This window comes from Ostrea edulis, chromosome 10 (genome assembly GCF_947568905.1).
Source record: "Ostrea edulis chromosome 10, xbOstEdul1.1, whole genome shotgun sequence".
Classification (NCBI taxonomy): domain Eukaryota; kingdom Metazoa; phylum Mollusca; class Bivalvia; order Ostreida; family Ostreidae; genus Ostrea; species Ostrea edulis.
Window position 1 is genome coordinate 35,915,686 of NC_079173.1, and position 27,492 is coordinate 35,943,177.

Here is a 27,492-nt window from a genome sequence, read left to right on the forward strand (position 1 = left end):
TATGACTATTCCCTATGGAAACCCTCCCATGTAAGCTCTAAATGACTATTCCCTATGGTAGAATAACCACACATCACAACGTAACAATATACAATTTGATCATGGCTCCAATGGGATTTCATGTTCCTGCGTGAAAAAAGAACCACAGCACGCAATTTTCTGTGTGTGAAAAAAATTGTTGTAAAGTTAAATTCTAAACAGACTAAATTCTTGTTAGCGAAAAAACCCCTCTAAGATGTAATTCTAAATCGTGGGTAAGAGGGGACTGGGGGGGGGGTGGGGGGGGGTGAGCGTTTGTCCTTAACTGCATGGGTTCAGGGTTTAATTCATAAGCTTTATCTTACATTCTTACCATTCAATATGATCATCATAAAATAGAGGAGGGTGAATCCTACTTTGTACGTGAAAATAACTAGCTTTATATGGCCACTGTAAATCTAACGGGAAAAGGGGGCGGTATCCTCTCCTCTGATTTTTCAAAGCGTTCAATGCATGTAAGAAAAAATTAGTCTTAAGGTAAATGACTGTGTATAACATTTATAAAAAGGTTAGTGCAAAAGGGGGTTATTCCAAGATATTGCCATTTTTCTGAATAGGGTAATGCTATCATTTAAATGCCATAAGATAATCCTAAATGACCATTTATAATGGGCAATCTACTGATTTTCAAACCTTAATCTTTTTCCCTCGTATCATTGAACGCATTTTGGTAAAGTCCTTAGTTAACTTTGAAGTGCATGCATCTTGGAACCAACGTACCGTAAACAGTACATAATACGCCCATCACAAGCTTATTTTCTTTTAAAACCTGAATTGAAGAAAAATCAAAAATCCTTTTTTCCATACCCACTCAAACACTTGTAAAATACAAATACCCTCACCTGTAAACTGCGGAAGGAATTAGACGGACAAATTATGTACCCTCCATATAACATTAGATTTCAAATTTCAAATTCTTATAAACTCATACAAGAAAAGTAGAAATGGATCAAAATTGCTACACAATCTAGAGTGACTCACAAGGAAGCTACACAGCTAGATTCAGTCTGATCTGTGACGGAGAAATGACAACAGGAACAGGAAATCAGGAAGGAGACGGACGGACGTCTCAAGACGGGCGTATAAAAACCACAATTTCAGTTTAGATTGTTATGCTCATTCTTATACAAAACGAAGCATTTCGGAGATGTAAATCCTGAGCATGATGACATGATTCTTTTGTAAACAGTCTTTTGTGGCGCGTGGTCGGTAAAACCGTTAAATCAGTCACACGTAAGGGGGTACTTTTATGTATTTACTTCGTGAATATACCTGATCTGACACCATTTATTCAAAATTCGAAATCAAGCGGGTGTGATATTGAGCATGAATGTTTTAAATGACAAAGCATAATATAGGATTGGGTTCTATTACTCATGTACAATGTCCAGACCTGTATTTGCAGTGGACATAATCATGCAGACCCATCTGAAGTGGACACGCCACATGTTGCACAATATCTTGGGTTGTTGAATTATAGTATAATGTAGATGGTAGCTGGAGACAATGCTACAGGGCAGAGTTAATTCAGTTGTGAAATATACCAACTTCTACCAAAAGAGCTTATAAAATCGCAAGCACAATAATTGACAAAAAGTATTATAAGAATAGAGAAAGAAATATGAGAGAGAGAAAAAGAAAGAAATTGCGACAGAGAAGTAAAGGAGAGAGAAAGAAGTAGAGGCGAGAGAATGAATACATCACGAAATGTTTAAGTCAATTTAAAGTTAAAGACTGAATAAAATTGGGTTTGTAAATTATAAACTGACACATGCATTCATTAAAAGTTCCGACCGCTTGTATATGGGAGTTACTTGTAGAGCAGTTCTCGCAACCCAGAACGCAGTATAAATTATCAGTATCAATAGATGTGTCGTAAACGAGCGGATGAGTTAACAATGACAAATTAGCGAAGGCTCTGTGTAAAAATGTGCAATTGTCCATCATCAATATGAAAAGTACTTGATTTGGAACAAATGAAATTGTTCTGACATATGCATGTATGTCCTGGTGTCGTGTTTGTTTGTGCACACAGTAACATTTTACTCTTCAAAGGGACAGTTCTGAAATTTACAAAATAAGACAAAACACATCAACATGTAGTGCGGCTCCACGTTGTCCTCTCGTAAATCACCGTAAGAAATCCCACAACGTGTGTATATTCAACACATCGAGACCTGTGTAGAGAATTTACACCCAATGATTATACAGTAGCGGTATATTATGTCAGACATTGTTGTCTGCTCTTTGTTTGTAAGCATTAAGTTATAGACACAGAACCGGGATCAAGAACTTTCTGTCGCAACGCTCACTAAGCTACCAAAACAACATTACTGTATACAGCTGGAAACAGTGAGGGTTAAGGGAACTGTAATAAGTGGTGCACAGTTGTATTTCTAACGACATTAAGGCGGTGTTCTATAGTTACCCAAAAGAAATTCAGGTTTACTTTGTTGCATTTTGTATCGCTGGTTTTCGTCCCCTTCGAACATTTTGCACTCATTGACTATCTATTCGGGCATGAATTATTATTTATCATCCTGAAACAAAATTTTCAAAGCTTGGTGGTCCCGAGGCTTGTCTTTGTTAGTGAGTTTCCGTGACCTCACATTCTAAATACCTCGGTGTTGCATGTATAGTCAGAAGGGAAATACGAAAGGGGTTCCGAGGAGATGGAATATAATTCTTTTGCAGTCCAACCTGGCCACAAACTAATTGGATTCAATTTAATTCTTCCATGGAAGTTGTAATAATAATACTAGTAGCATATAATTCTATGAAGAATGATTATTTAACAAAATTGGGAATGCATGCATCTAATGAAAAGTACACAAGTGTTTGCCCAACTAATTTTTGCTTGATCCAGTTTGATTATTTTTAATATATTGGTAGTATTATGTTATTTGCTGGTAGAATTTGATAATGAGACATAAAATGAGCCATTCCTAGCAACAACAAAAAAAGACCCTTTTGTTATCCAACAATTTTTTCCATAAAATGTCATAATGAAAAAACGTGACGTCATTTTTTGCATGCTTGTAAAGAAAAAGATCACGATTACCAATCACGAGTTGGTTGTCATCTTTAATTAATTGTAATATTTTAATGACAAGCAATATTGTTTTAAAATTTTGAGGGATTGTTCACTATAGTTCACACTTTAGCACTACAATACTTAAGGGCCCCTTTTTGCTCGGAACGGCTCAAATATTATTTGGTTTATCAAATCGGCTCAAAGTATGTAAGCGCCGATCATAGGCCTAAATTTTCCAGCCCTTCACTGGTAATGATGCCACGTCTCCATATCAGTGAAAAATTCTTGACCTGGACGTTAAACAATATATAACCAACCAATCAACCAACTTATCATTTGAAACAAGTTTTACACAAAAACCCCGGGTCTAACTTTTAAATAGCCACGTAACCGCAGGTTTATATTCCCCACCTGTGCCTTTTCCAGTAATTTGATTTGAAGTTCTTATTACGTGTATTACGCCATTAGTGGATGGTCAATCGATAAGGGTTGGTCATGTGTTATAGTTCATGAATAGTTAAGCTAACGTGCTTTGTATCGTTGCTATTAAATCAAACCACATTACATAGATTAAGCATTGAACTTTTTGATTTCTGATTTGAGTCCATAAAAGTGTTGAATTATAATGTTAAGTAAATAAGAACAGATGCACTGAAAAGTGAGATCAAACACCTATTAATTAAATACATGGAATAGGCATTATTCAAAACTATCGTGAACACGTCCCTGCCGGGATTCTTACCTGTGAGTTACTGGAAAATGAAGATTGTAATAATCTCCATAAATATCGCTGTTTAAATCTTAAAAAGGTCAGTTCATCCTTGAAATTTACTTTAAAAATGAGATTGCGCCTAACCGTACCCGTTAGTTGTGACGTTTATAGAAAACCACATGTAATGTATGTTTATGATAAGAAATAGTGTGTGTACCTGTTGTATCACCATCTTATCTTTTTATCACACATATCTTTGTTTAGAACGAAGCTCTCGGGATTATGTCATTGCTTTACACATTACTAACACACTAGAACTAGACATACAGCCAAACTAGAACAATAAAACAAAAACAAACTAGTATACCGCATGTCTGAATAAACAATAGGGAAACAAATAGAAATCACCTTCCTTGATAACAATTCAGAGAGAGTATATATATAAGTTAAGATATTTACCTACAGGAAGTGAATTCCGATCTCTTGAATGTCTGCTTAAGTTCAAAACTTCGATGTATTTACAACTGACGTATGCATGTCTGTATATTTTTTAAAGTCGTTCAATCAGGAAATCCTAAATAAGGCATTGATATAAATCCGTCAAGTAAAACATGGGGTCTTTAAAAGTAACGATAGATATGGCTGTGAGAGCGGATATCAAGAGATAAGTATACCGTAAGCTTGGCACTAGTTAAATTCTTCAATCGCGGTCTTCAAATCTGATTGTACATCTCTATATCTTTTTTCTTTATCGATATTTGAATTGATTTATCATGACTAACGCACAAGCAGATGGATTTAAGATAAAATGCATTCACACTTATTCTAACGAAATTAGATTTTACTTTACTAAGCAGATTGTTTAACCGAGTATGTGTTTATACAAAGCAGAATTTTATACCAGGCACGTGTTTGTAATTGAGTGTTATACCAGGCACATGTTTGTACTAAAGTGTTACATGTATACCGGACATACTAGTGTGTTATACCGGGCACGTGTTTATACTAAAATATTATACCGAGTATATGTTTGTATTAGAATGTTATATCGGATATGTGTATATACTAAAGTGCTATACCGGGCACGTGTTTATACTAGAGTGTTATACCGGGCACGTGTTTATACTAGAATGTTATACCGGATACGTGTTTATACTAGAGTGCTATACCGGTACGTGTTTATACTAGAGTGTTATACCGGTACGTGTTTATACTAGAGTGTTATACCGGTACGTGTTTATACTAGAGTGTTATACCGGATAGGTGTTTATACTAGAGTGTTATACCGGTACGTGTTTATACTAGAGTGTTATACCGGTACGTGTTTATACTAGAGTGTTATACCGGATAGGTGTTTATACTAGAGTGTTATACCGGTACGTGTTTATACTAGAGTGTTATACCGGATAGGTGTATATACTAGAGTGTTATACTGGGTACGTGTTTATACTAGAGTGTTATACCGGGCACGTGTTTATACTAGAGTGTTATACCGGGTACGTGTTTATACTAGAGTGTTATACCGGTACGTGTTTATACTAGTATGTTATACCGGGTACTTGTTTATACTAGAGTGTTATAACGGGTACGTGTTTATACTAGAGTGTTATACCGGACACGTGTTAATACAAGAGTATTTTACCGGGTACGTGTTTATACTAGAGTGTTATACCGGGCACGTGTTTATACTAGAGTGTTATATCGGGTACGTGTTTATACTAGAGTGTTATACCGGGTACGTGTTTATACTAGAGTGTTATACCGGATACGCGTTTATACTAGAGTGTTATACCGGGCACGTGTTTATACTAGAGTGTTATACCGGATACGTGTTTATACTAGAGCACTATACCGGTACGTGTTTATACTAGAGTGTTATACCGGTACGTGTTTATACTAGAGTGTTATACCGGGCACGTGTTTATACTAGAGTGTTATACTGGGTACGTGTTTATACTAGAGTGTTATACCGGGCACGTGTTTATACTAGAGTGTTATACTGGGTACGTGTTTATACTAGAGTGTTATACCGGGTACGTGTTTATACTAGAGTGTTATACCGGGTACATGTTTGTACTAAGCCGAATATTATAACGGGTACGTATATATGCTAACGTCCTGTTGAGCCTAGTCTGCTGAATGTTTTATAAAGTGCTTCTGTTGCTGTTTCATTAAGCTTTGTTACCAATGACAATTTATTTTAGCTACTACTATAGTAATATTTTCTGCTGTAATTAGCATGCATTTTGTACAGTCGGTAAAAATGAAGATAATCTGATCAATCTCACAAATCCTATAAAGATTAGGAGTAAAGCAAACAGGGATCATCTTAATTATACGTCTCTACTTACATCCTTAAAAAAATGCTGTATCATTTTAATTTTGCATGTCTCTTAATCTTATACCCCATTCATACGACACGATTTGCATACCTCAGTATATTTTACACAAATGTAAATTTACTTACATGTGCAATTTTTGTCGTATGAACTGATTTGCTCATATGCAAATTCTGCACAGTTGAGTAAATCTGCACCTGGTCAGGACTAGGTGCAAATTAACTTTTGCATACATGTTCTCGCAACTTATTTGCTACTGTGTGTAAATTTTGTCGTATGAACACACAGCAAATTTACTTACGTATGTATTTCTTCATGTGTATTGAATCAGTCTCTATTTTAAGCGTTGTTAGAGTTGTGTATGCATTGGCGGGGGAAATATTAGTCCGTAAACATGTCAGCTAGAACGCAAACCTCTAAAAAAGAAAAAACAAAACGCGGATCTGCTTGGACAGAAGAAGAGACCCAAGCTTTCTTATCTATTTGGGACGAACAAGCCATCGATGAGCAAATGGAAAACCCGAAAGTCAACAATGGGTCTATAATATACAAGTTCGTGTCAGATGAATTGACGAACAAAGGCTTTCAAAGAACACCCGAAAAATGCAAGGTGAGAAGTCACACTGTAAAGAGACCAAAATCAAACTTTTAAAAAGTGGAAAAGGCAGAAGAACGTGTAAACATTTCGAAGAGCTAGATTCGATTCTTGGAAATCGCCTGGCTTCCTCGACTGTAAAAGTGATATCAACAATGAGTGAAAAACGTTCTTTTGAATGTGAAGATGAAAACGATTCCAGTGAATCCGAGTCTATAGACACAGGTGTCCGTCCTCTTGAAAATTTAGACGAGTCTGGAGATGATGATGAAAGTTGCCCGGCCACAAATACAAAGGATAACAAACAAGTGGGAGATGCTACCGATACAGATAATAAAGAGGAGAAAAGAAAGAAGGCAGTGGTTTGTTTGTTTGATATTCGTAGGATTGGTTAACTATATATCGTTAACCGATTGGTGACTGTATTATCTGCCATAATACTATCCATCTCATTGCGATCCAGCCTCACCCTCCAACACCTCCCAAATGCACCAACATAGTGAAGTTGAAGTGTGTTGTAGTAACATTCCATATGCTCCGTATGGGACGTATGGGTTGTCCCATGGTTTAAAAATAAATAAATATAAATAAATAAGGACCATCGTGTACCAACACGTCTGATGACTGCGGTACTGTCTTTTGATGGCCGGACACATACATGTGATGGTCGTATGTCATAAATTATAATGAAATAAAGAAGTAACTTATATTTATAAAAACTAAATAAAAAGTAAAAATTAATGAAATAAATTATAATTTTTATTTATATAATAATTTTAATAATGATCTTTATTTAATTTATTCCTTAAGTATATTAAAATTTAAAAATTATAATAAGTAAATATAAAATTAAATATTTAAAATATTTGTTATTTATTTGGATTCTAATAGAAGGTAATAATAATTAGTAATCGCACGAGTCTCCGTCCTTCGTCCAATTCAAGATACACCGAAATAAATATACCATAACTATTACATAATTATTAATATTAGTAACAGGTGATAGTAATATGGATGTAGGTATGTATATACATGTGAAATAACTAAAATATATACAGAAAAGAATTAGGGTAGGGTCGCCAAAGAAAATTTTGATAATAGAGTGCCACTAGTTATTACTTTGTTAATCATAAATTATAAAATTATGCCAGACAACAATTTTGAGATCGTCATCAGGCAAAAATTTTGAGGTCGTCGTCAGGTGCTACACCTCAGACCCTGTACCATGTTTCTGTAACTGGATCCAGCTCGTAGCACGACATGGCTCCATAATTCTTATTCGATAGTATGTATTATGTGTATAAAACTGAAGATGTATAATGTAGTAAGTGGTGAGTTAGTACTTATGATAAAATTGTATGACAGATAAAATACCAACCATAAGAAGTGGTATACTTAATTACATAACATATAGATTTGATTAAATAATGAAAATACAGAATAGATGCAAAATCACAAATCGCATACATCCAACAAGCTTACATATATTAAATATAATAGTATGCAGCAGGCCTGCATACATGCAAACTGCGACATTGCATCTAAATGTTCGTCATAAAAAGAAGTTTACAAAATACATACGTATAATAACATACCTGGATTTTATGTATATTTGCATATACATATACATATAATATACCGGAATTTGATGTATACCTGCATCTATATTTTAACTACATGTTTATATAAACTAAAACGATAAAAACGCAAAGTTTATATTCCTAATATTAATATGCTACGATACTTATATATGTAATTGTTTACATACTAATAAACATATAGTTATACACGATAGAAAACCCGAATTATATGCTTAGATGTTTATATAAGTATAACACATGTAGTTGTTTCTATATTAGTAAACATATAAAAATTTAACATTAGAATAATGATGCTTAGTGGTTTTCATACTTATAAACATACGAAACTGTTTACATATTTGTAAACATGCACGATAAAACCTTAGTTATACATATAAGTAAAACTTTTTACTCACCAACCGGAAGGAAACTTACGAATGATATTGGAAGCTATAAATCATGCAAATTAAAGATGGCGAATGAATAGATTAGTTATGTGGCAGCCGCTGTGAAGACGCTCATACAACGTAATTTGTGACGTAATTTGTGACATTGTGACGTTTCATCCGCTGAAACCGCTCATACAACGTAATTTGAGATATTGTGACGTTTCACCCGCTGAAATGGGGGAAAACCAAGTGTCTCTCGTTTCCATGGTTACCGATCGAGTGGAATGAAAATAATTATTTTTACGTTCAAGTTATGTTATCTAAAGGATATATACCAAGTTTCATGAAATTCCGACACATGTCCATCAATAGCCATTTGCATGGTTCTATCGTAGACAGCCTCTTAAGAAGAAGATTTTTAAAGATTTTTCCTATATATTTGTATGTAAAACTTTGATCCTTTATTGTGGCCCCATCCAACCCCCGGGAGCCATAATTTTAACAAACTTGAATTTGCATTATGTCAGGAAGCTTTCATGTCAATTTCAGCTTTTCTGGCCCTGTCGTTCTTGAGAAGATTTTTAAATGATCCTACCCTATTTTTGAATTTTTGTGATTATCTCCCCTTTGAAAGTGACATGGCCCTTCATTTGAACAAACTTAAAAGCCCTTCATCCAAGGATGCTTGTGACAAAGTTTGGTTGAAATTGGCCCAGTGGTTCTGGAGAAGAAGTAGAAAATGTAAAAAAAAAAAACAACCAAAAACCAAAATACAAAAAAACAACAACAACAAAAAAAACAACAACAAAAAAACAAAGTTTACAGACGGACGGACGGACAGACGGACTACAGGCAATCAGAAAAGCTTACTTGAGCATTAAGCTCAGGTGAGCTAAAAAAGTTCATATGCTATTCTTTAATAATACATTTTCTGTAGGGAAATAACAAATATGGATTGGAAACAATGTCCTGAAACTTTTCAACATGTTGAAATATAAATTTTATATGATGTTGTTAAAAACAATGGTCACTATGATAATTTTGGTCCCACCTGGAACTAAAACCTTGTCCTTGGATCATGAAATTTACAATTTTGGTAAAGGACGCCTGCTCTTTTTAAATATCTATAATCAGAATTTAGTATCAATAGCATTACCACCGCTGCGGTGGTAGTGTTATATAGTGGTATAGAGGTATAGTGTTCGCCCTGTATGCGGACGGTCGGGTTCGAATCCCAGCCGCGCCAGACCCAGGTCGTTAAAACTAGTAGTGACAGTTCCATCGCCAAACTCTCGGCGTCAGGTGTGAATGTCACGGGTCCCCCGGAGATGGCCTTAAAAACGGATGTCCCGTGCCATAGTAGGTGTGGCCTACTGCTCAATGGCCGTATGCGCCGAACAAAGGCCTAAATTTTGCAGCCCTTCGCCGGTCTTGGTGACGTCTACATATTATGAATTAAAAATTATCGTGAGGAACAGATACAATCAATTAATAGCATTGTTATTCAACATATTTTACACATAAACACTTTATACCCAGTTTGCCCCCCCCCCCCCCCCCAATCTTCCCAAGCCAAGGCTTTCTGATCCGATCCGATCCCCACCGTGGATCATGAAATGCTCGACATGACTATGCAATTTTTTTCTTACAGATGTGATGTTGTAGATAAGAATATTTTTTGAAATTTGTCAAATTTTGGTGGAAAATGTGAAAACAGTTGTAATGTGTAGTTTTCGGTAAAAAGTGTTCAATTGTTATTACGCAACTAACTTTCCAGTTTATTAGCGTATGCAATATTTTTTACAATACAACTAAAATGAAACAAATCAATAGTTTGAAACATACATTATGTCAAATAATGATAGAAAGGAACAAACAAACAACTGGACAAAAATGAAAAGTACACATAACCACATACACTAACTAACAAGTGCCCAGATATTCATGTCAAAATAATGCAGGTCTATGAAACACTTTACATCCATTTCATCACCTCATCAGAAATCATTTAAATACATACATAAACATGCATATGTATGACTTGTACTACAGAATCCAGTGCATCTTATAATTACATGTATCCGTATATAGCAATCAAACCATGAAAATGGAATTATTTTTTGTAATCAATAAAAAAAAAAGTTTATTTCGATTCTAAATCAGGTTGGAGAGAATGTGAATCCAAATAAGTCAGATAAATACACATATAACTGAAAACAAAATTTAGGAAGTTATTTATAAAAGATGTTCATCATAGCTTTGAAACTGAATGCTGCGGTATCAACAAGAGTGGAAAGAGCTCATTTTTAACATGAAAGTTAGTGCGAGAGGATATACTAAATCGAATATGATCAATTAGTCTACCATACATGTATATGCATGGATTTACATCTAGGCATTGTAGTGATTGTTTGTTATACGTAAATCTTTAAAAAAAAAAATTCCAAAAGTTTGTGCACAGGTACATTAAACACTGTATTCATCAACATGTGTGTATTACACTCCGTGTGTAAAAGCTCATATTCATGTTGCAAAGGAAACTCACCTGTTTGTCTGAATGAGACATAATACACATTTCTTTATACGAAAATGCAAATAACCTTAGCAACAAATGTGTAATTAGTTACGCAATTAATTGTCCCTCTGAGACACCGATCTCTGTTATTCGCAGTCAAAACATAATCGTGCACAAGTTCTTTCTCGTTCACGATCGACGCGGATCAGTTAATTTTTTTTACTGTGTTGGACAAAATGTTTACTAAGTCGGAACAGCAGTCAGAACATAAATGGAAAACTCCCATAACTCGTGTATAGCTTAATGACGTGGCTTCTAATTATAGATTGCACCCTGCTAAAGTATTGATTTTCTTGACCTCTAAGCGCTACGCGAAGGTAACAATGCAAAAGCACCCTAGCGAAAATGGTTTCATTTACAGATTCTTATTCATTTAGATTTTGAATTACTTAATAATCACTTTAATTTTTACAGACGCAGATTCAAACGGGAACTTTAACTGAAGAATGACCTGCTTCTGTGTCCCATTTTTCCCCAGATGAGGACAAAAATGTCACCTTTTTATAGATATTTTATCCACTTTGTAACGAACTGTATTTCCAAAAAGAATACCCCTACGGATATGAATGTTATCCCGATACTAGATCGGTTGCAAAATTACGACTACTTTAAACACGACTTGTTTACTACAGTGATGCATAAATTTGCCTATAGGTGGCGATAAACCGGAAACGTGATGACGAAAGCAAAATCCAACTGGCGACAATAAAGCGCAGCTACGCTTAGCGCTTTAAAAATACAAATTGAAGCGAACCAAAGATATCGTACATTCAATGTTGGAGTGGCTGTATTCAATTTCCACCTTTGTGATAAAACCAAGAAATATGTTTATGAGCTCGACAGTAAATTCATTTTGATTATTTTAGTGTGCAAGCAACCAGTCATGCAGTTCAGACTTTTCCAAACTTTCAGATGTAGATCAAATCAAATATTGATAATTAAAAAAAACACCTAGATATTTTGTTGTGTATTTTCATGAAAATTTGTCATAAAAAAGTTTGAAAATCAAACTACACGCTATAGAAACTCAGGGTTGTTTTTTTTTAATACGCGTAGCGCATTGATGCAAAAAGTTTTACGTCCAATTTTTCGTTTGATATATGCATCAAATAAAGAATTATAAGTTTTATTTCTTATCATTTAATTATATTTTTAGAATAGAAAAACAAATACTTTCTCTTATCAAAAAGCTTGAATTAACATTTCTGAAATGGTGCGTAGGAATACCTATACGTAACAATAAAAACAACAACAAAACTGGCTGTGCGTTCGGGTGAGGTAGAGTTACTGTGCAGAATTAAATGGATTATGTGCTAAATTAAAAGTGTAATGGTTAAAAGCTGAATTAGATATAAAGGAAGAGAACAAGTGGTGACCGGATGTATGCTGCATTGCATTCGAGACGTTGAACACTGGTTGTATCGTAGGAACGATATGGAATGCGACTCGGCTCCATTTCAATATCAAGTAAAAAGCTCAACACATTTTCATCTAAATTGCCCTCGTTGACTGAGCCCCATATAATGCATTTCATTAATATTTACCAGATCAAAAGTCACTGCTTGTTCCGTCATGTTATCGAACTCGTAAAGCAGACGATTCATACCGGGAACTCGTGTAATATGTCTTCTTCTACCAGTCAGTGCCCTACACCATCCGGTTTACTGTTCTGTCACGCCATCACTAGGCCTATGTGTGTTGTTTCTTTAAATTACTTTGTATTTTATTCACATCTTTGGTTGTGTTTATTTTTGGTAGCATCAAACGAATAAATTTCGTTTACAATGCATGTGTGGAATTCCCGTTCTATAAATAGCGCTAAAATTAGAACGGCCGTTAACGGGGAAGACGCATTCCAGAGAAAAGTAGTCCCGCGTGCTTAGTGCAGATGAACTCCGGACGATTTTTTTTTTTTGGGACACAGAAATCAAACGAATTTTTCATCCAATCAGCATCGTTGTTAAGTCATCACTTTAAAAATTATTAAATGATTGTGCAATCAATGCAAAAACGTTGTGCAAATATCGACAATCATTATATTATACAATATTTACAAGATGCGATTTTTACAGAAAAAGTTGAATAATTTGACAATACAACTGTTGATATACATGAAATGACCTGTATTTTTACCTGTGTATGCATTTTTGACTTCTATATGTTAAAGGGTATTCCGTATTAAGGATCACAACCCCTTGACACGCAAACGATCGTTTCCTCGATTTTTGAAAAAGAGTAGGCTTACTGGAGGCTGTCAGGGAAACTTAATCACTTACAACCAAACATATTTCAATTATTTAACTGCCATAAACTGGCTGAAATATTTCCAAAACGGCGTAAAACCTCATTATAAGAGTCAGCTAATTGACAGATAGAGCACGTGTACCTCGTGTGTAACAATCGGTACATATAGTGAATAAAATACCATTTTAGTTTTCCTTTACTGAATAATTAGATTAAAGCATTTTATTACCTTTTATATTCATAATGGTCCATTATACCCGATTAAATATTATTCAATCAGATCCTTACAGCACTCATTGTGTAGAATTAATCACACTCACGTTCTATATGCACTTCTCTGTTGATTCACGTAATCTTCATTATTCATACACAAAGGTGAACCCATCAAGTTTTAGTCAAAATTGCCCACTTTAAAAGAGGGAATAAAACACCCATGAATTTCTTGATATGCTGTTCATCGGGTTGAATGATTAGATGATAAAGCCTTATAGTTGTATATGCATAATTTAGTTAAAGTTTAGTATTAGTATAAAGTCACATCTTAAAATACATATTGAATTCTTCCTACGAATCAGTTAGATGAAAATATGTTGTCACAGTTAACTATTTAACTCGAGATGAGGTCATCCAATTGCAAATACCATCGACAATTCATTACCCGAAAAAGGCAAGAGAATACCTTGCCTCTGGTTTTTTCGTTCTAAAACCAGTGGGCTGGGACACCAGTATCTCAGCATCTCACTCAGTGGTGAGGTTAAAACGATGAAATTTAACGGGTGAAGAAATTATTGCGCACTAAATAGCGATATATTTAATCCAAGAATCATCAGTAGATATAGAATGGCCGTTCTTTTCATTTAGTAGTTCATTATTGTTGCTCTTTCAATAGAGGTTTTCAGCAAAGTTCTTATTTTTCTTTCAAAAAACGTCGCTGACTGTATTGTCAGTCTTGTTTATCTATTATAATCGGTGATATATATATATATATATATATATATATATATATATATATATATATATTAGAAGTTGATTCGGCACAGTTGTAAATAAATATTGAAAATCAGAATGACATATTCCATAAAAAACAATCATTTACTGCTAGCGCTTTCTCCATGTCTGCATGGTTCATCAGGCAGTTCAAATATGTATACAAAAATTGTTTAGTAACGTCTTTGTTATGACGTCAATTAAACGAGTCCTTTATGTCGTCATAATAACGTTAACCGGTAGCGTTTGGTAATTGTCTATTTTGTAAAAATATTATGCTAAATTGTAGTTCAATTATTCAAATAATTATTTTCTATTAAGACTTGGATTGAAAAGTTTAATAAAATAGACCTCTTTGGCTTTGCGAGTTATTTCATTTTCAGTCCACATTTTAAAGAACGGGAACACTTTAAATTTAGCACCCCCGCATTCCGCAAAATGTTCACTACATGGGGTGTTCCGCACACTAGGATCTTTTACTTGTTGTTTGTGCACCCTTACTCGTGCCTGATGAACCATGCAGACATGGAGAAAGCGCTAGCAGTAAATGATTGTTTTTTATGGAATGTGTCATTCTGATTTTCAATATATATATATATATATATATATATATATATATATATATATATATATTGGGATAAATCTCCGATATAATCTTCTAGAGTGCTCGACGTGGCCTCACGGAGCTACATAAATTGACGATCAGATGGAGTTCAATCACATAACATTTATTTCTCTACAGGCTGTTTCGTAAGGGGATGGTTTCCCCTCACTCGTCGGGAGAAAAATGACATCTAACGAAAAACATCCGCGTGGCTGAGAATATGTTACACAGAAACATACTGGATAGTTGCTAAGCATGATTACACACAGGATTGAGTAAATAGAAATTTATGGGAATGACGGCAAGTGCTGACAAGTTCTGAACGCTTATTCAATGAAGATTTTTCGGGATGACATATTATAAAGAATTTCTCTAGAATACAAAGGTTGCACTTTTTTGAAATGTTTGAGTATGATGATGTTTTTCCTAAAATTTCCCACTTGATTTTGTAGTCAATATTTTTGTCTTTCAATGTCCATATGAATTTGCTGAGCTCGGTGGTATTCTTTTTCGTGGAATTACGGAATGAATGAGTGTGGTTGGCGTATCTTAATTTGAACTCGGTGTCTGCTAGTCCCACGTAGCTCTCTTCTTGTCCATTATCGGCTCTGACTCTAGCTAAATACACAATTCCGTGGGCGCGACATTCACCGTTGAGCGGGCATTGGTCTTTGTTTCGGCAATTACACCTGTTACATGTATCTCCGGTCTGGCGCACTTGTTTGATTGAAGCGTTATGCGAGTCAATTACATTTTGCATGGATGGCATACAACTGTATGATATTTTAATTTTAACAGCAGAAGAAATCGTTCCCGTAACATCACATGGTTTAACCCCCCATATGATAGTAACGTAAAAACAAACTTGGGTAAACAGTTTCTCAAAATTATAGATGAGTGTTTCCCGATAGGCCATGTTCTACGCCCGATTATCAACAGAAACACTATTAACTATTAGCTATTCTAAGAGTAAATGTGTATGATATGTTGAAATAGTAAAATACAATCCAGACAAGGTGTTAACTTACCAATGTCTATATGTATATGTACATGTCTGTAGATATGGATAATTACGCTTTGACTGTTATAGAGACACAGCATGAATTTGACTGTTATAGAGACACAGCATGAATTTGACTGTTATAGAGACACAGCATGAATTTGACTGGTACAGAGACACAGCATGAATTTGACTGTTATAGAGACACAGCATGAATTTGCGCATAAGTTTATGACTTTTGAGGAAACTGTTAATTTTAAAAAAAAATCTTAATCCCAGAAGAATCTGGTGGAAACCTACATAAAATCAACTCCCATCAGTACTTTCAGTACTTTGATTAAATTATAGAACTTTACATTTATGGGACGATGAACACCATAAGTAATTGGTAACGTGGGAACAGGGGAAAACCTCCCGTGTAAGCTCTATATGACTATTCCCTAACCCTCCCGTGTCAGCTCTATATGACTAATCCCTAACCCTCCCGTGTAAGCTCTATATGACTATTCCCTATGGAAACCCTCCCATGTAAGCTCTAAATGACTATTCCCTATGGTAGAATAACCACACATCACAACGTAACAATATACAATTTGATCATGGCTCCAATGGGATTTCATGTTCCTGCGTGAAAAAAGAACCACAGCACGCAATTTTCTGTGTGTGAAAAAAATTGTTGTAAAGTTAAATTCTAAACAGACTAAATTCTTGTTAGCGAAAAAACCCCTCTAAGATGTAATTCTAAATCGTGGGTAAGAGGGGACTGGGGGGGGGGGGGGGTGAGCGTTTGTCCTTAACTGCATGGGTTCAGGGTTTAATTCATAAGCTTTATCTTACATTCTTACCATTCAATATGATCATCATAAAATAGAGGAGGGTGAATCCTACTTTGTACGTGAAAATAACTAGCTTTATATGGCCACTGTAAATCTAACGGGAAAAGGGGGCGGTATCCTCTCCTCTGATTTTTCAAAGCGTTCAATGCATGTAAGAAAAAAATAGTCTTAAGGTAAATGACTGTGTATAACATTTATAAAAAGGTTAGTGCAAAAGGGGGTTATTCCAAGATATTGCCATTTTTCTGAATAGGGTAATGCTATCATTTAAATGCCATAAGATAATCCTAAATGACCATTTATAATGGGCAATCTACTGATTTTCAAACCTTAATCTTTTTCCCTCGTATCATTGAACGCATTTTGGTAAAGTCCTTAGTTAACTTTGAAGTGCATGCATCTTGGAACCAACGTACCGTAAACAGTACATAATACGCCCATCACAAGCTTATTTTCTTTTAAAACCTGAATTGAAGAAAAATCAAAAATCCTTTTTTCCATACCCACTCAAACACTTGTAAAATACAAATACCCTCACCTGTAAACTGCGGAAGGAATTAGACGGACAAATTATGTACCCTCCATATAACATTAGATTTCAAATTTCAAATTCTTATAAACTCATACAAGAAAAGTAGAAATGGATCAAAATTGCTACACAATCTAGAGTGACTCACAAGGAAGCTACACAGCTAGATTCAGTCTGATCTGTGACGGAGAAATGACAACAGGAACAGGAAATCAGGAAGGAGACGGACGGACGTCTCAAGACGGGCGTATAAAAACCACAATTTCAGTTTAGATTGTTATGCTCATTCTTATACAAAACGAAGCATTTCGGAGATGTAAATCCTGAGCATGATGACATATGATTCTTTTGTAAACAGTCTTTTGTGGCGCGTGGTCGGTAAAACCGTTAAATCAGTCACACGTAAGGGGGTACTTTTATGTATTTACTTCGTGAATATACCTGATCTGACACCATTTATTCAAAATTCGAAATCAAGCGGGTGTGATATTGAGCATGAATGTTTTAAATGACAAAGCATAATATAGGATTGGGTTCTATTACTCATGTACAATGTCCAGACCTGTATTTGCAGTGGACATAATTAAGCAGACCTACCTGAAGTGGACACGCCACATGTTGCACAATATCTTGGGTTGTTGAATTATAGTATAATGTAGATGGTAGCTGGAGACAATGCTACAGGGCAGAGTTAATTCAGTTGTGAAATATACCAACTTCTACCAAAAGAGCTTATAAAATCGCAAGCACAATAATTGACAAAAAGTATTATAAGAATAGAGAAAGAAATATGAGAGAGAGAAAAAGAAAGAAATTGCGACAGAGAAGTAAAGGAGAGAGAAAGAAGTAGAGGCGAGAGAATGAATACATCACGAAATGTTGAAGTCAATTTAAAGTTAAAGACTGAATAAAATTGGGTTTGTAAATTATAAACTGACACATGCATTCATTAAAAGTTCCGACCGCTTGTATATGGGAGTTACTTGTAGAGCAGTTCTCGCAACCCAGAACGCAGTATAAATTATCAGTATCAATAGATGTGTCGTAAACGAGCGGATGAGTTAACAATGACAAATTAGCGAAGGCTCTGTGTAAAAATGTGCAATTGTCCATCATCAATATGAAAAGTACTTGATTTGGAACAAATGAAATTGTTCTGACATATGCATGTATGTCCTGGTGTCGTGTTTGTTTGTGCACACAGTAACATTTTACTCTTCAAAGGGACAGTTCTGAAATTTACAAAATAAGACAAAACACATCAACATGTAGTGCGGCTCCACGTTGTCCTCTCGTAAATCACCGTAAGAAATCCCACAACGTGTGTATATTCAACACATCGAGACCTGTGTAAAGAATTTACACCCAATGATTATACAGTAGCGGTATATTATGTCATACATTGTTATCTGCTCTTTGTTTGTAAGCATTAAGTTATAGACACAGAACCGGGATCAAGAACTTTCTGTCGCAACGCTCACTAAGCTACCAAGACAACATTACTGTATACAGCTGGAAACAGTGAGGGTTAAGGGAACTGTAATAAGTGGTGCACAGTTGTATTTCTAACGACATTAAGGCGGTGTTCTATAGTTACCCAAAAGAAATTCAGGTTTACTTTGTTGCATTTTGTATCGCTGGTTTTCGTCCCCTTCGAACATTTTGCACTCATTGACTATCTATTCGGGCATGAATTATTATTTATCATCCTGAAACAAAATTTTCAAAGCTTGGTGGTCCCGAGGCTTGTCTTTGTTAGTGAGTTTCCGTGACCTCACATTCTAAATACCTCGGTGTTGCATGTATAGTCAGAAGGGAAATACGAAAGGGGTTCCGAGGAGATGGAATATAATTCTTTTGCAGTCCAACCTGGCCACAAACTAATTGGATTCAATTTAATTCTTCCATGGAAGTTGTAATAATAATACTAGTAGCATATAATTCTATGAAGAATGATTATTTAACAAAATTGGGAATGCATGCATCTAATGAAAAGTACACAAGTGTTTGCCCAACTAATTTTTGCTTGGTCCAGTTTGATTATTTTTAATATATTGGTAGTATTATGTTATTTGCTGGTAGAATTTGATAATGAGACATAAAATGAGCCATTCCTAGCAACAACAAAAAAAGACCCTTTTGTTATCCAACAATTTTTTCCATAAAATGTCATAATGAAAAAACGTGACGTCATTTTTTGCATGCTTGTAAAGAAAAAGATCACGATTACCAATCACGAGTTGGTTGTCATCTTTAATTAATTGTAATATTTTAATGACAAGCAATATTGTTTTAAAATTTTGAGGGATTGTTCACTATAGTTCACACTTTAGCACTACAATACTTAAGGGCCCCTTTTTGCTCGGAACGGCTCAAATATTATTTGGTTTATCAAATCGGCTCAAAGTATGTAAGCGCCGATCATAGGCCTAAATTTTCCAGCCCTTCACTGGTAATGATGCCACGTCTCCATATCAGTGAAAAATTCTTGACCTGGACGTTAAACAATATATAACCAACCAATCAACCAACTTATCATTTGAAACAAGTTTTACACAAAAACCCCGGGTCTAACTTTTAAATAGCCACGTAACCGCAGGTTTATATTCCCCACCTGTGCCTTTTCCAGTAATTTGATTTGAAGTTCTTATTACGTGTATTACGCCATTAGTGGATGGTCAATCGATAAGGGTTGGTCATGTGTTATAGTTCATGAATAGTTAAGCTAACGTGCTTTGTATCGTTGCTATTAAATCAAACCACATTACATAGATTAAGCATTGAACTTTTTGATTTCTGATTTGAGTCCATAAAAGTGTTGAATTATAATGTTAAGTAAATAAGAACAGATGCACTGAAAAGTGAGATCAAACACCTATTAATTAAATACATGGAATAGGCATTATTCAAAACTATCGTGAACACGTCCCTGCCGGGATTCTTACCTGTGAGTTACTGGAAAATGAAGATTGTAATAATCTCCATAAATATCGCTGTTTAAATCTTTAAAAGGTCAGTTCATCCTTGAAATTTACTTTAAAAATGAGATTGCGCCTAACCGTACCCGTTAGTTGTGACGTTTATAGAAAACCACATGTAATGTATGTTTATGATAAGAAATAGTGTGTGTACCTGTTGTATCACCATCTTATCTTTTTATCACACATATCTTTGTTTAGAACGAAGCTCTCGGGATTATGTCATTGCTTTACACATTACTAACACACTAGAACTAGACATACAGCCAAACTAGAACAATAAAACAAAAACAAACTAGTATACCGCATGTCTGAATAAACAATAGGGAAACAAATAGAAATCACCTTCCTTGATAACAATTCAGAGAGAGTATATATAAGTTAAGATATTTACCTACAGGAAGTGAATTCCGATCTCTTGAATGTCTGCTTAAGTTCAAAACTTCGATGTATTTACAACTGACGTATGCATGTCTGTATATTTTTTAAAGTCGTTCAATCAGGAAATCCTAAATAAGGCATTGATATAAATCCGTCAAGTAAAACATGGGGTCTTTAAAAGTAACGATAGATATGGCTGTGAGAGCGGATATCAAGAGATAAGTATACCGTAAGCTTGGCACTAGTTAAATTCTTCAATCGCGGTCTTCAAATCTGATTGTACATCTCTATATCTTTTTTCTTTATCGATATTTGAATTGATTTATCATGACTAACGCACAAGCAGATGGATTTAAGATAAAATGCATTCACACTTATTCTAACGAAATTAGATTTTACTTTACTAAGCAGATTGTTTAACCGAGTATGTGTTTATACAAAGCAGAATTTTATACCAGGCACGTGTTTGTAATTGAGTGTTATACCAGGCACATGTTTGTACTAAAGTGTTACATGTATACCGGACATACTAGTGTGTTATACCGGGCACGTGTTTATACTAAAATATTATACCGAGTATATGTTTGTATTAGAATGTTATATCGGATATGTGTATATACTAAAGTGCTATACCGGGCACGTGTTTATACTAGAGTGTTATACCGGGCACGTGTTTATACTAGAATGTTATACCGGATACGTGTTTATACTAGAGTGCTATACCGGTACGTGTTTATACTAGAGTGTTATACCGGTACGTGTTTATACTAGAGTGTTATACCGGTACGTGTTTATACTAGAGTGTTATACCGGATAGGTGTTTATACTAGAGTGTTATACCGGTACGTGTTTATACTAGAGTGTTATACCGGATAGGTGTATATACTAGAGTGTTATACTGGGTACGTGTTTATACTAGAGTGTTATACCGGGCACGTGTTTATACTAGAGTGTTATACCGGGTACGTGTTTATACTAGAGTGTTATACCGGTACGTGTTTATACTAGTATGTTATACCGGGTACTTGTATATGTTTGTATTAGAATGTTATATCGGATATGTGTATATACTAAAGTGCTATACCGGGCACGTGTTTATACTAGAGTGTTATACCGGGCACGTGTTTATACTAGAATGTTATACCGGATACGTGTTTATACTAGAGTGCTATACCGGTACGTGTTTATACTAGAGTGTTATACCGGTACGTGTTTATACTAGAGTGTTATACCGGTACGTGTTTATACTAGAGTGTTATACCGGATAGGTGTTTATACTAGAGTGTTATACCGGTACGTGTTTATACTAGAGTGTTATACTGGGTACGTGTTTATACTAGAGTGTTATACCGGGTACGTGTTTATACTAGAGTGTTATACCGGGTACATGTTTGTACTAAGCCGAATATTATAACGGGTACGTATATATGCTAACGTCCTGTTGAGCCTAGTCTGCTGAATGTTTTATAAAGTGCTTCTGTTGCTGTTTCATTAAGCTTTGTTACCAATGACAATTTATTTTAGCTACTACTATAGTAATATTTTCTGCTGTAATTAGCATGCATTTTGTACAGTCGGTAAAAATGAAGATAATCTGATCAATCTCACAAATCCTATAAAGATTAGGAGTAAAGCAAACAGGGATCATCTTAATTATACGTCTCTACTTACATCCGTAAAAAAATGCTGTATCATTTTAATTTTGCATGTCTCTTAATCTTATACCCCATTCATACGACACGATTTGCATACCTCAGTATATTTTACACAAATGTAAATTTACTTACATGTGCAATTTTTGTCGTATGAACTGATTTGCTCATATGCAAATTCTGCACAGTTGAGTAAATCTGCACCTGGTCAGGACTAGGTGCAAATTAACTTTTGCATACATGTTCTCGCAACTTATTTGCTACTGTGTGTAAATTTTGTCGTATGAACACACAGCAAATTTACTTACGTATGTATTTCTTCATGTGTATTGAATCAGTCTCTATTTTAAGCGTTGTTAGAGTTGTGTATGCATTGGCGGGGGAAATATTAGTCCGTAAACATGTCAGCTAGAACGCAAACCTCTAAAAAAGAAAAAACAAAACGCGGATCTGCTTGGACAGAAGAAGAGACCCAAGCTTTCTTATCTATTTGGGACGAACAAGCCATCGATGAGCAAATGGAAAACCCGAAAGTCAACAATGGGTCTATAATATACAAGTTCGTGTCAGATGAATTGACGAACAAAGGCTTTCAAAGAACACCCGAAAAATGCAAGGTGAGAAGTCACACTTTAAAGAGACCAAAATCAAACTTTTAAAAAGTGGAAAAGGCAGAAGAACGTGTAAACATTTCGAAGAGCTAGATTCGATTCTTGGAAATCGCCTGGCTTCCTCGACTGTAAAAGTGATATCAACAATGAGTGAAAAACGTTCTTTTGAATGTGAAGATGAAAACGATTCCAGTGAATCCGAGTCTATAGACACAGGTGTCCGTCCTCTTGAAAATTTAGACGAGTCTGGAGATGATGATGAAAGTTGCCCGGCCACAAATACAAAGGATAACAAACAAGTGGGAGATGCTACCGATACAGATAATAAAGAGGAGAAAAGAAAGAAGGCAGTGGATCTGCAAAAGCGGCCATAAGTAAAACAACGGAGAAAAGGGAAGTAACTGCAAAAACTGAAAAGAAAAAGGCGCGTAAAAGAAAACTTGAATTGGCCTTATCATCGGCAATGGCGGATGAGAAAGCTGAGTGAAAATTTCTTGATCTAGAACGCCGAAAGTTAGATTTGGAAAAACAGAAAATGGACATGGAAAGGGCAAGAATGGAGTCAGAGGAAAAACAAAAAGCGGGAGGAAAGACAGTCAACACCAGTTTAACATGATGCAAATGATTTGGGGGCGTTTAACCAGAGACAGCCAATCCCACCTAGCGCTCCATCGTTTGCCACAGGAAGTAAAAAATAAAGGAACATCGCAAATGTCTTCGCCGAATATGCAAGGTCAACAGTTTTCAGGTGCCAACCAATTTCCACAATATCATCGGCAATCTCCCGCGATAACCATGAGGATTCTGCTTATTATAACCTGTAACTTTGGTTGAGACCTGCTACAAATTGAGTGAATAACATAAATTGAAGACCACAAGGAATGTCATCATAATCGTTACTTTCCCATTCTGTTATTTGCTTGTTATTAAGGTATCTTTAAATGTTTTAAAGTATCTTAAGAAAATGTTCTGTAATAGGAGTTTTTTTTTAATAAAACTGACATTTGTATGCATTTTCTAAATTATAGGAAATGTAAATGATGTGATTTCTTTTTCTCATTAAAAAATGGACAGATTATCTTCAAAAGAAACGCTTCATTTTTTGTAGTCGTGTTTTCTTTGTATTCATTCATGTTATCAATGAATAAATAGATCTAGTGCATTTATATTGTGTGGGTATTCATTTTAATTTCAATATTAAATTTTTCAAATCATTGTTTGTACCTCAACGGATTTATAACACAAATCAGAGGAACAAGAAACTGTAGTTCAAGCGTTTTAGATTATAATGCCCAAATCTTGCCTACATTTTAAAATTAGCGTAAATAGGAGAGTTTCGAGTTACTGACAAGCAGAGCACCTGTTTCTATTCTTATATACTGCAGTCACGCGCTTTCGAAGCAGACGATGTAGAAACATTTATACCTGCCTGTCTGTACTAAATTAAAAAGAAAACAACCAATCACACCCTTTATAGAATAGGATAGGTTATTTATTACATATACAATAAATGATGTAAAAGGAACACAAACTAGGATTCCAATATAAGTAAAAGTTACCTACACCAAGTAAAATGTACAGACAATGTACAATGTATAAGGACAAATTTAACAAAAACATGTGTTATCTGATACATTATGATTAATGAAAAAATCATGGTATTTTTGGCTTATAAAAAATAGACCAAAACATTTGTACAACTTGAAAAAATCAGAAAAGGGGGCGTTAAAATGCCATGCTAACAATCCAGGCAATATTTGTGGAAATGAAATACATGAGACAGAAATATACAACTATACGCTTGCTTGTTAACAGAAACATATTGAAAGCAGGGCCGTTGGAGCAGGAACGATATAGAGGGTCGTGGAGAGAGAGAGAGAGAGAGAGAGAGAGAGAGAGAGAGAATTTGTGACGGTGGTCTGTGTTTATTACAGAAGCGATCAACAGTCAGTGGAGCGGTGAAGTCCAAACTTGCTCATGTTTGAACGCCTTTGAAGGGCTGCAGAACAATCAATACTTCGACATTAGTGCTTAAGTGTTTGAACTGAGGCTCCAGCAAATTAAACTATCAATGTGATTTGTGCTATTTCGCTATATTTAGAATAACATGCATGTATTTTAAAACAAAAAAATAAACTTTGTTTTATATAGTGTTGTGTCTTCAGGTTAATGTCAAGAAGAAATAACATTATCGAGGTTTGATGGAAATTTAAATAGGACAGACCCCCCCCCCCCTTTTTTTTTCAGGGTTCGAAGTTCCCCATATAAAAATCGTAAAATGCAAGTTGATATATTTACATATTGTTGTTGATTTTTTTCCCAATCATCCTATCTTAACCTGAGAAAAGAATCATCCTCGTCCCGGGTTTAGTTTGCAGTTTCAATAGTTACCATTATTTCCGGTCGCCATTTTTAAATCGCTGTCAACATGGAAAATGTGATGATGACGAAGTTTTCTAACGATTAAAGGCCGATGGTGGTTATTATGCTCCATCTACGAAAAATAAAAATCCACACATCGTCCGTAAAAACCGTGACGAAATGGGAACAGTCTTGAGTGTGATAGTGGATATTGTCGTCAGTGATGATATGTATATACCGTTATATGTGATCATAGCGGATATTGTCGACAGCGATGATATGTATATACCGTTAGATGTGATCATAGCGGATATTGTCGACAGCGATGATATGTATATACCGTTAGATGTGATAGTGGATATTGTCGACAGCGATGATATGTATATACCGTTAGATGTGACAGTGGATATTGTCGACAGCGATGATATGTATATACCGTTAGATGTGATAGTGGATATTGTCGACAGCGATGATATGTATATACCGTTAGATGTGACAGTGGATATTGTCGACAGCGATGATATGTATATACCGTTAGATGTGATAGTGGATATTGTCGACAGCGATGATATGTATATACCGTTAGATGTGATAATGGATATTGTCGTCACCGTTAGATGTGATAGTGGATATTGTCGTCAGTGATGATATGTATATACCGTTAGATGTGACAGTGGATATTGTCGACAGCGATGATATGTATATACCGTTAGATGTGATAGTGGATATTGTCGACAGCGATGATATGTATATACCGTTAGATGTGATAATGGATATTGTCGACAGCGATGATATGTATATACCGTTAGATGTGATAGTGGATATTGTCGACAGCGATGATATGTATATACTGTTCGATGTGACAGTGGATATTGTCGACAGCGATATGTATACACCGTTAGATGTGATAGTGGATATTGTCGTCACCGTTAGATGTGATAGTGGATATTGTCGTCACCGTTAGATGTGATAGTGGATATTGTCGTCACCGTTAGATGTGATAGTGGATATTGTCGTCACCGTTAGATGTGATAGTGGATATTGTCGGTTACGGTACATAATGGTCACCCATTGGCACACATTGTCACCGACGACAATATGTGCCGATGTTACACCCCACCCCCATTTTCAGGCTGCATATATTGTTTTCGGCGACAATACGTACACGGCAACAATATGTACCTACACAAAGCCTTACAATTATCAAATGCACGTGTAGCACCAGGTACTGATCCACATAAATCTACAATGAATGAGACTTATTGAAATGAGTTTGGATTATTTTTTACAAAAAATTACAGCAAAGATTATGATACTTCGATTTACTATAGTGAGAATTTTTATACCTTCATTTACTGATCGAACGTCTGATATCGCTACTCGGTTATGCTTCATGTTTTGTTAAAATTCAATGAAACAGGAAAACATAAATGTTATATGTAGTGTTGTTGCTTAGAAGTAAAAATTAAATGCATAAAAATGCATAAACAGTAATTGGTGTCTCCACAGTCGTTTATAGTACACGTGTTTATGCAGAAAGCGGACCAATTACCTGGTACCCGGTGTTTCCGGCGGCGCACCACGTTTCCACAAATTGATATTACGCTTCCGCAAAAAGAAAAATGTTACGATTCCGCAATCCCCCCCCAAAAAAAAAATTCCCTAAAAGATATGGAATTACGATTCCGCAAATATCTTACCTCGGTTACAGGTAAAAATCAAAGCATTCTTATTTGGATTACATGTACGTGTAAGATCATAGCATTTCTATAGCATATGTATTTAAAAATTCTTGCAATACAACATACAGCACTGCATAAAATACTAGCATTAATTTTTATTTAATTCTTATTTCTAAGCAACAGCACTACATAAGATGTTCTGAACATCATATTTCCCTCCACTATCTGGGTTTGCTGTCTGTAGATACAAGCTCACGACAGGTGTGACCGGTTGACAGGGGGTGCTTACTCCTCCTAGGCACCCGATCCCACCTTTGGTGTGTCCAGGGGTGCGTGTTTGCCCTACTATCTATTTGTATTGCTT

The 27,492-nt window shown here is 35.3% G+C and overlaps 1 protein-coding gene across 42 annotated transcripts in view; it reads right to left on the minus strand.

Annotated features, from left to right (window-relative positions):
* LOC125665927 (mucin-22-like) overlaps window positions 1–27,492 on the minus strand; it is a 122,368-nt gene that overhangs the window by 91,844 nt on the left and 3,032 nt on the right. The window contains exon 1 of one of the 42 annotated variants that reach the window (XM_056151147.1): window positions 4,249–6,948. The exons of 38 other annotated variants lie outside the window; for them this stretch is intronic. The gene's annotated coding sequence lies outside the window, so the exon portion shown is untranslated. Of the gene's footprint in view, window positions 1–881; window positions 1,007–3,815; window positions 3,924–4,244; window positions 6,949–27,492 lie in introns of those variants that run through there. 3 more of the 42 variants (XM_056151145.1, XM_056151143.1, XM_056151146.1) reach the window with 3 other exon arrangements.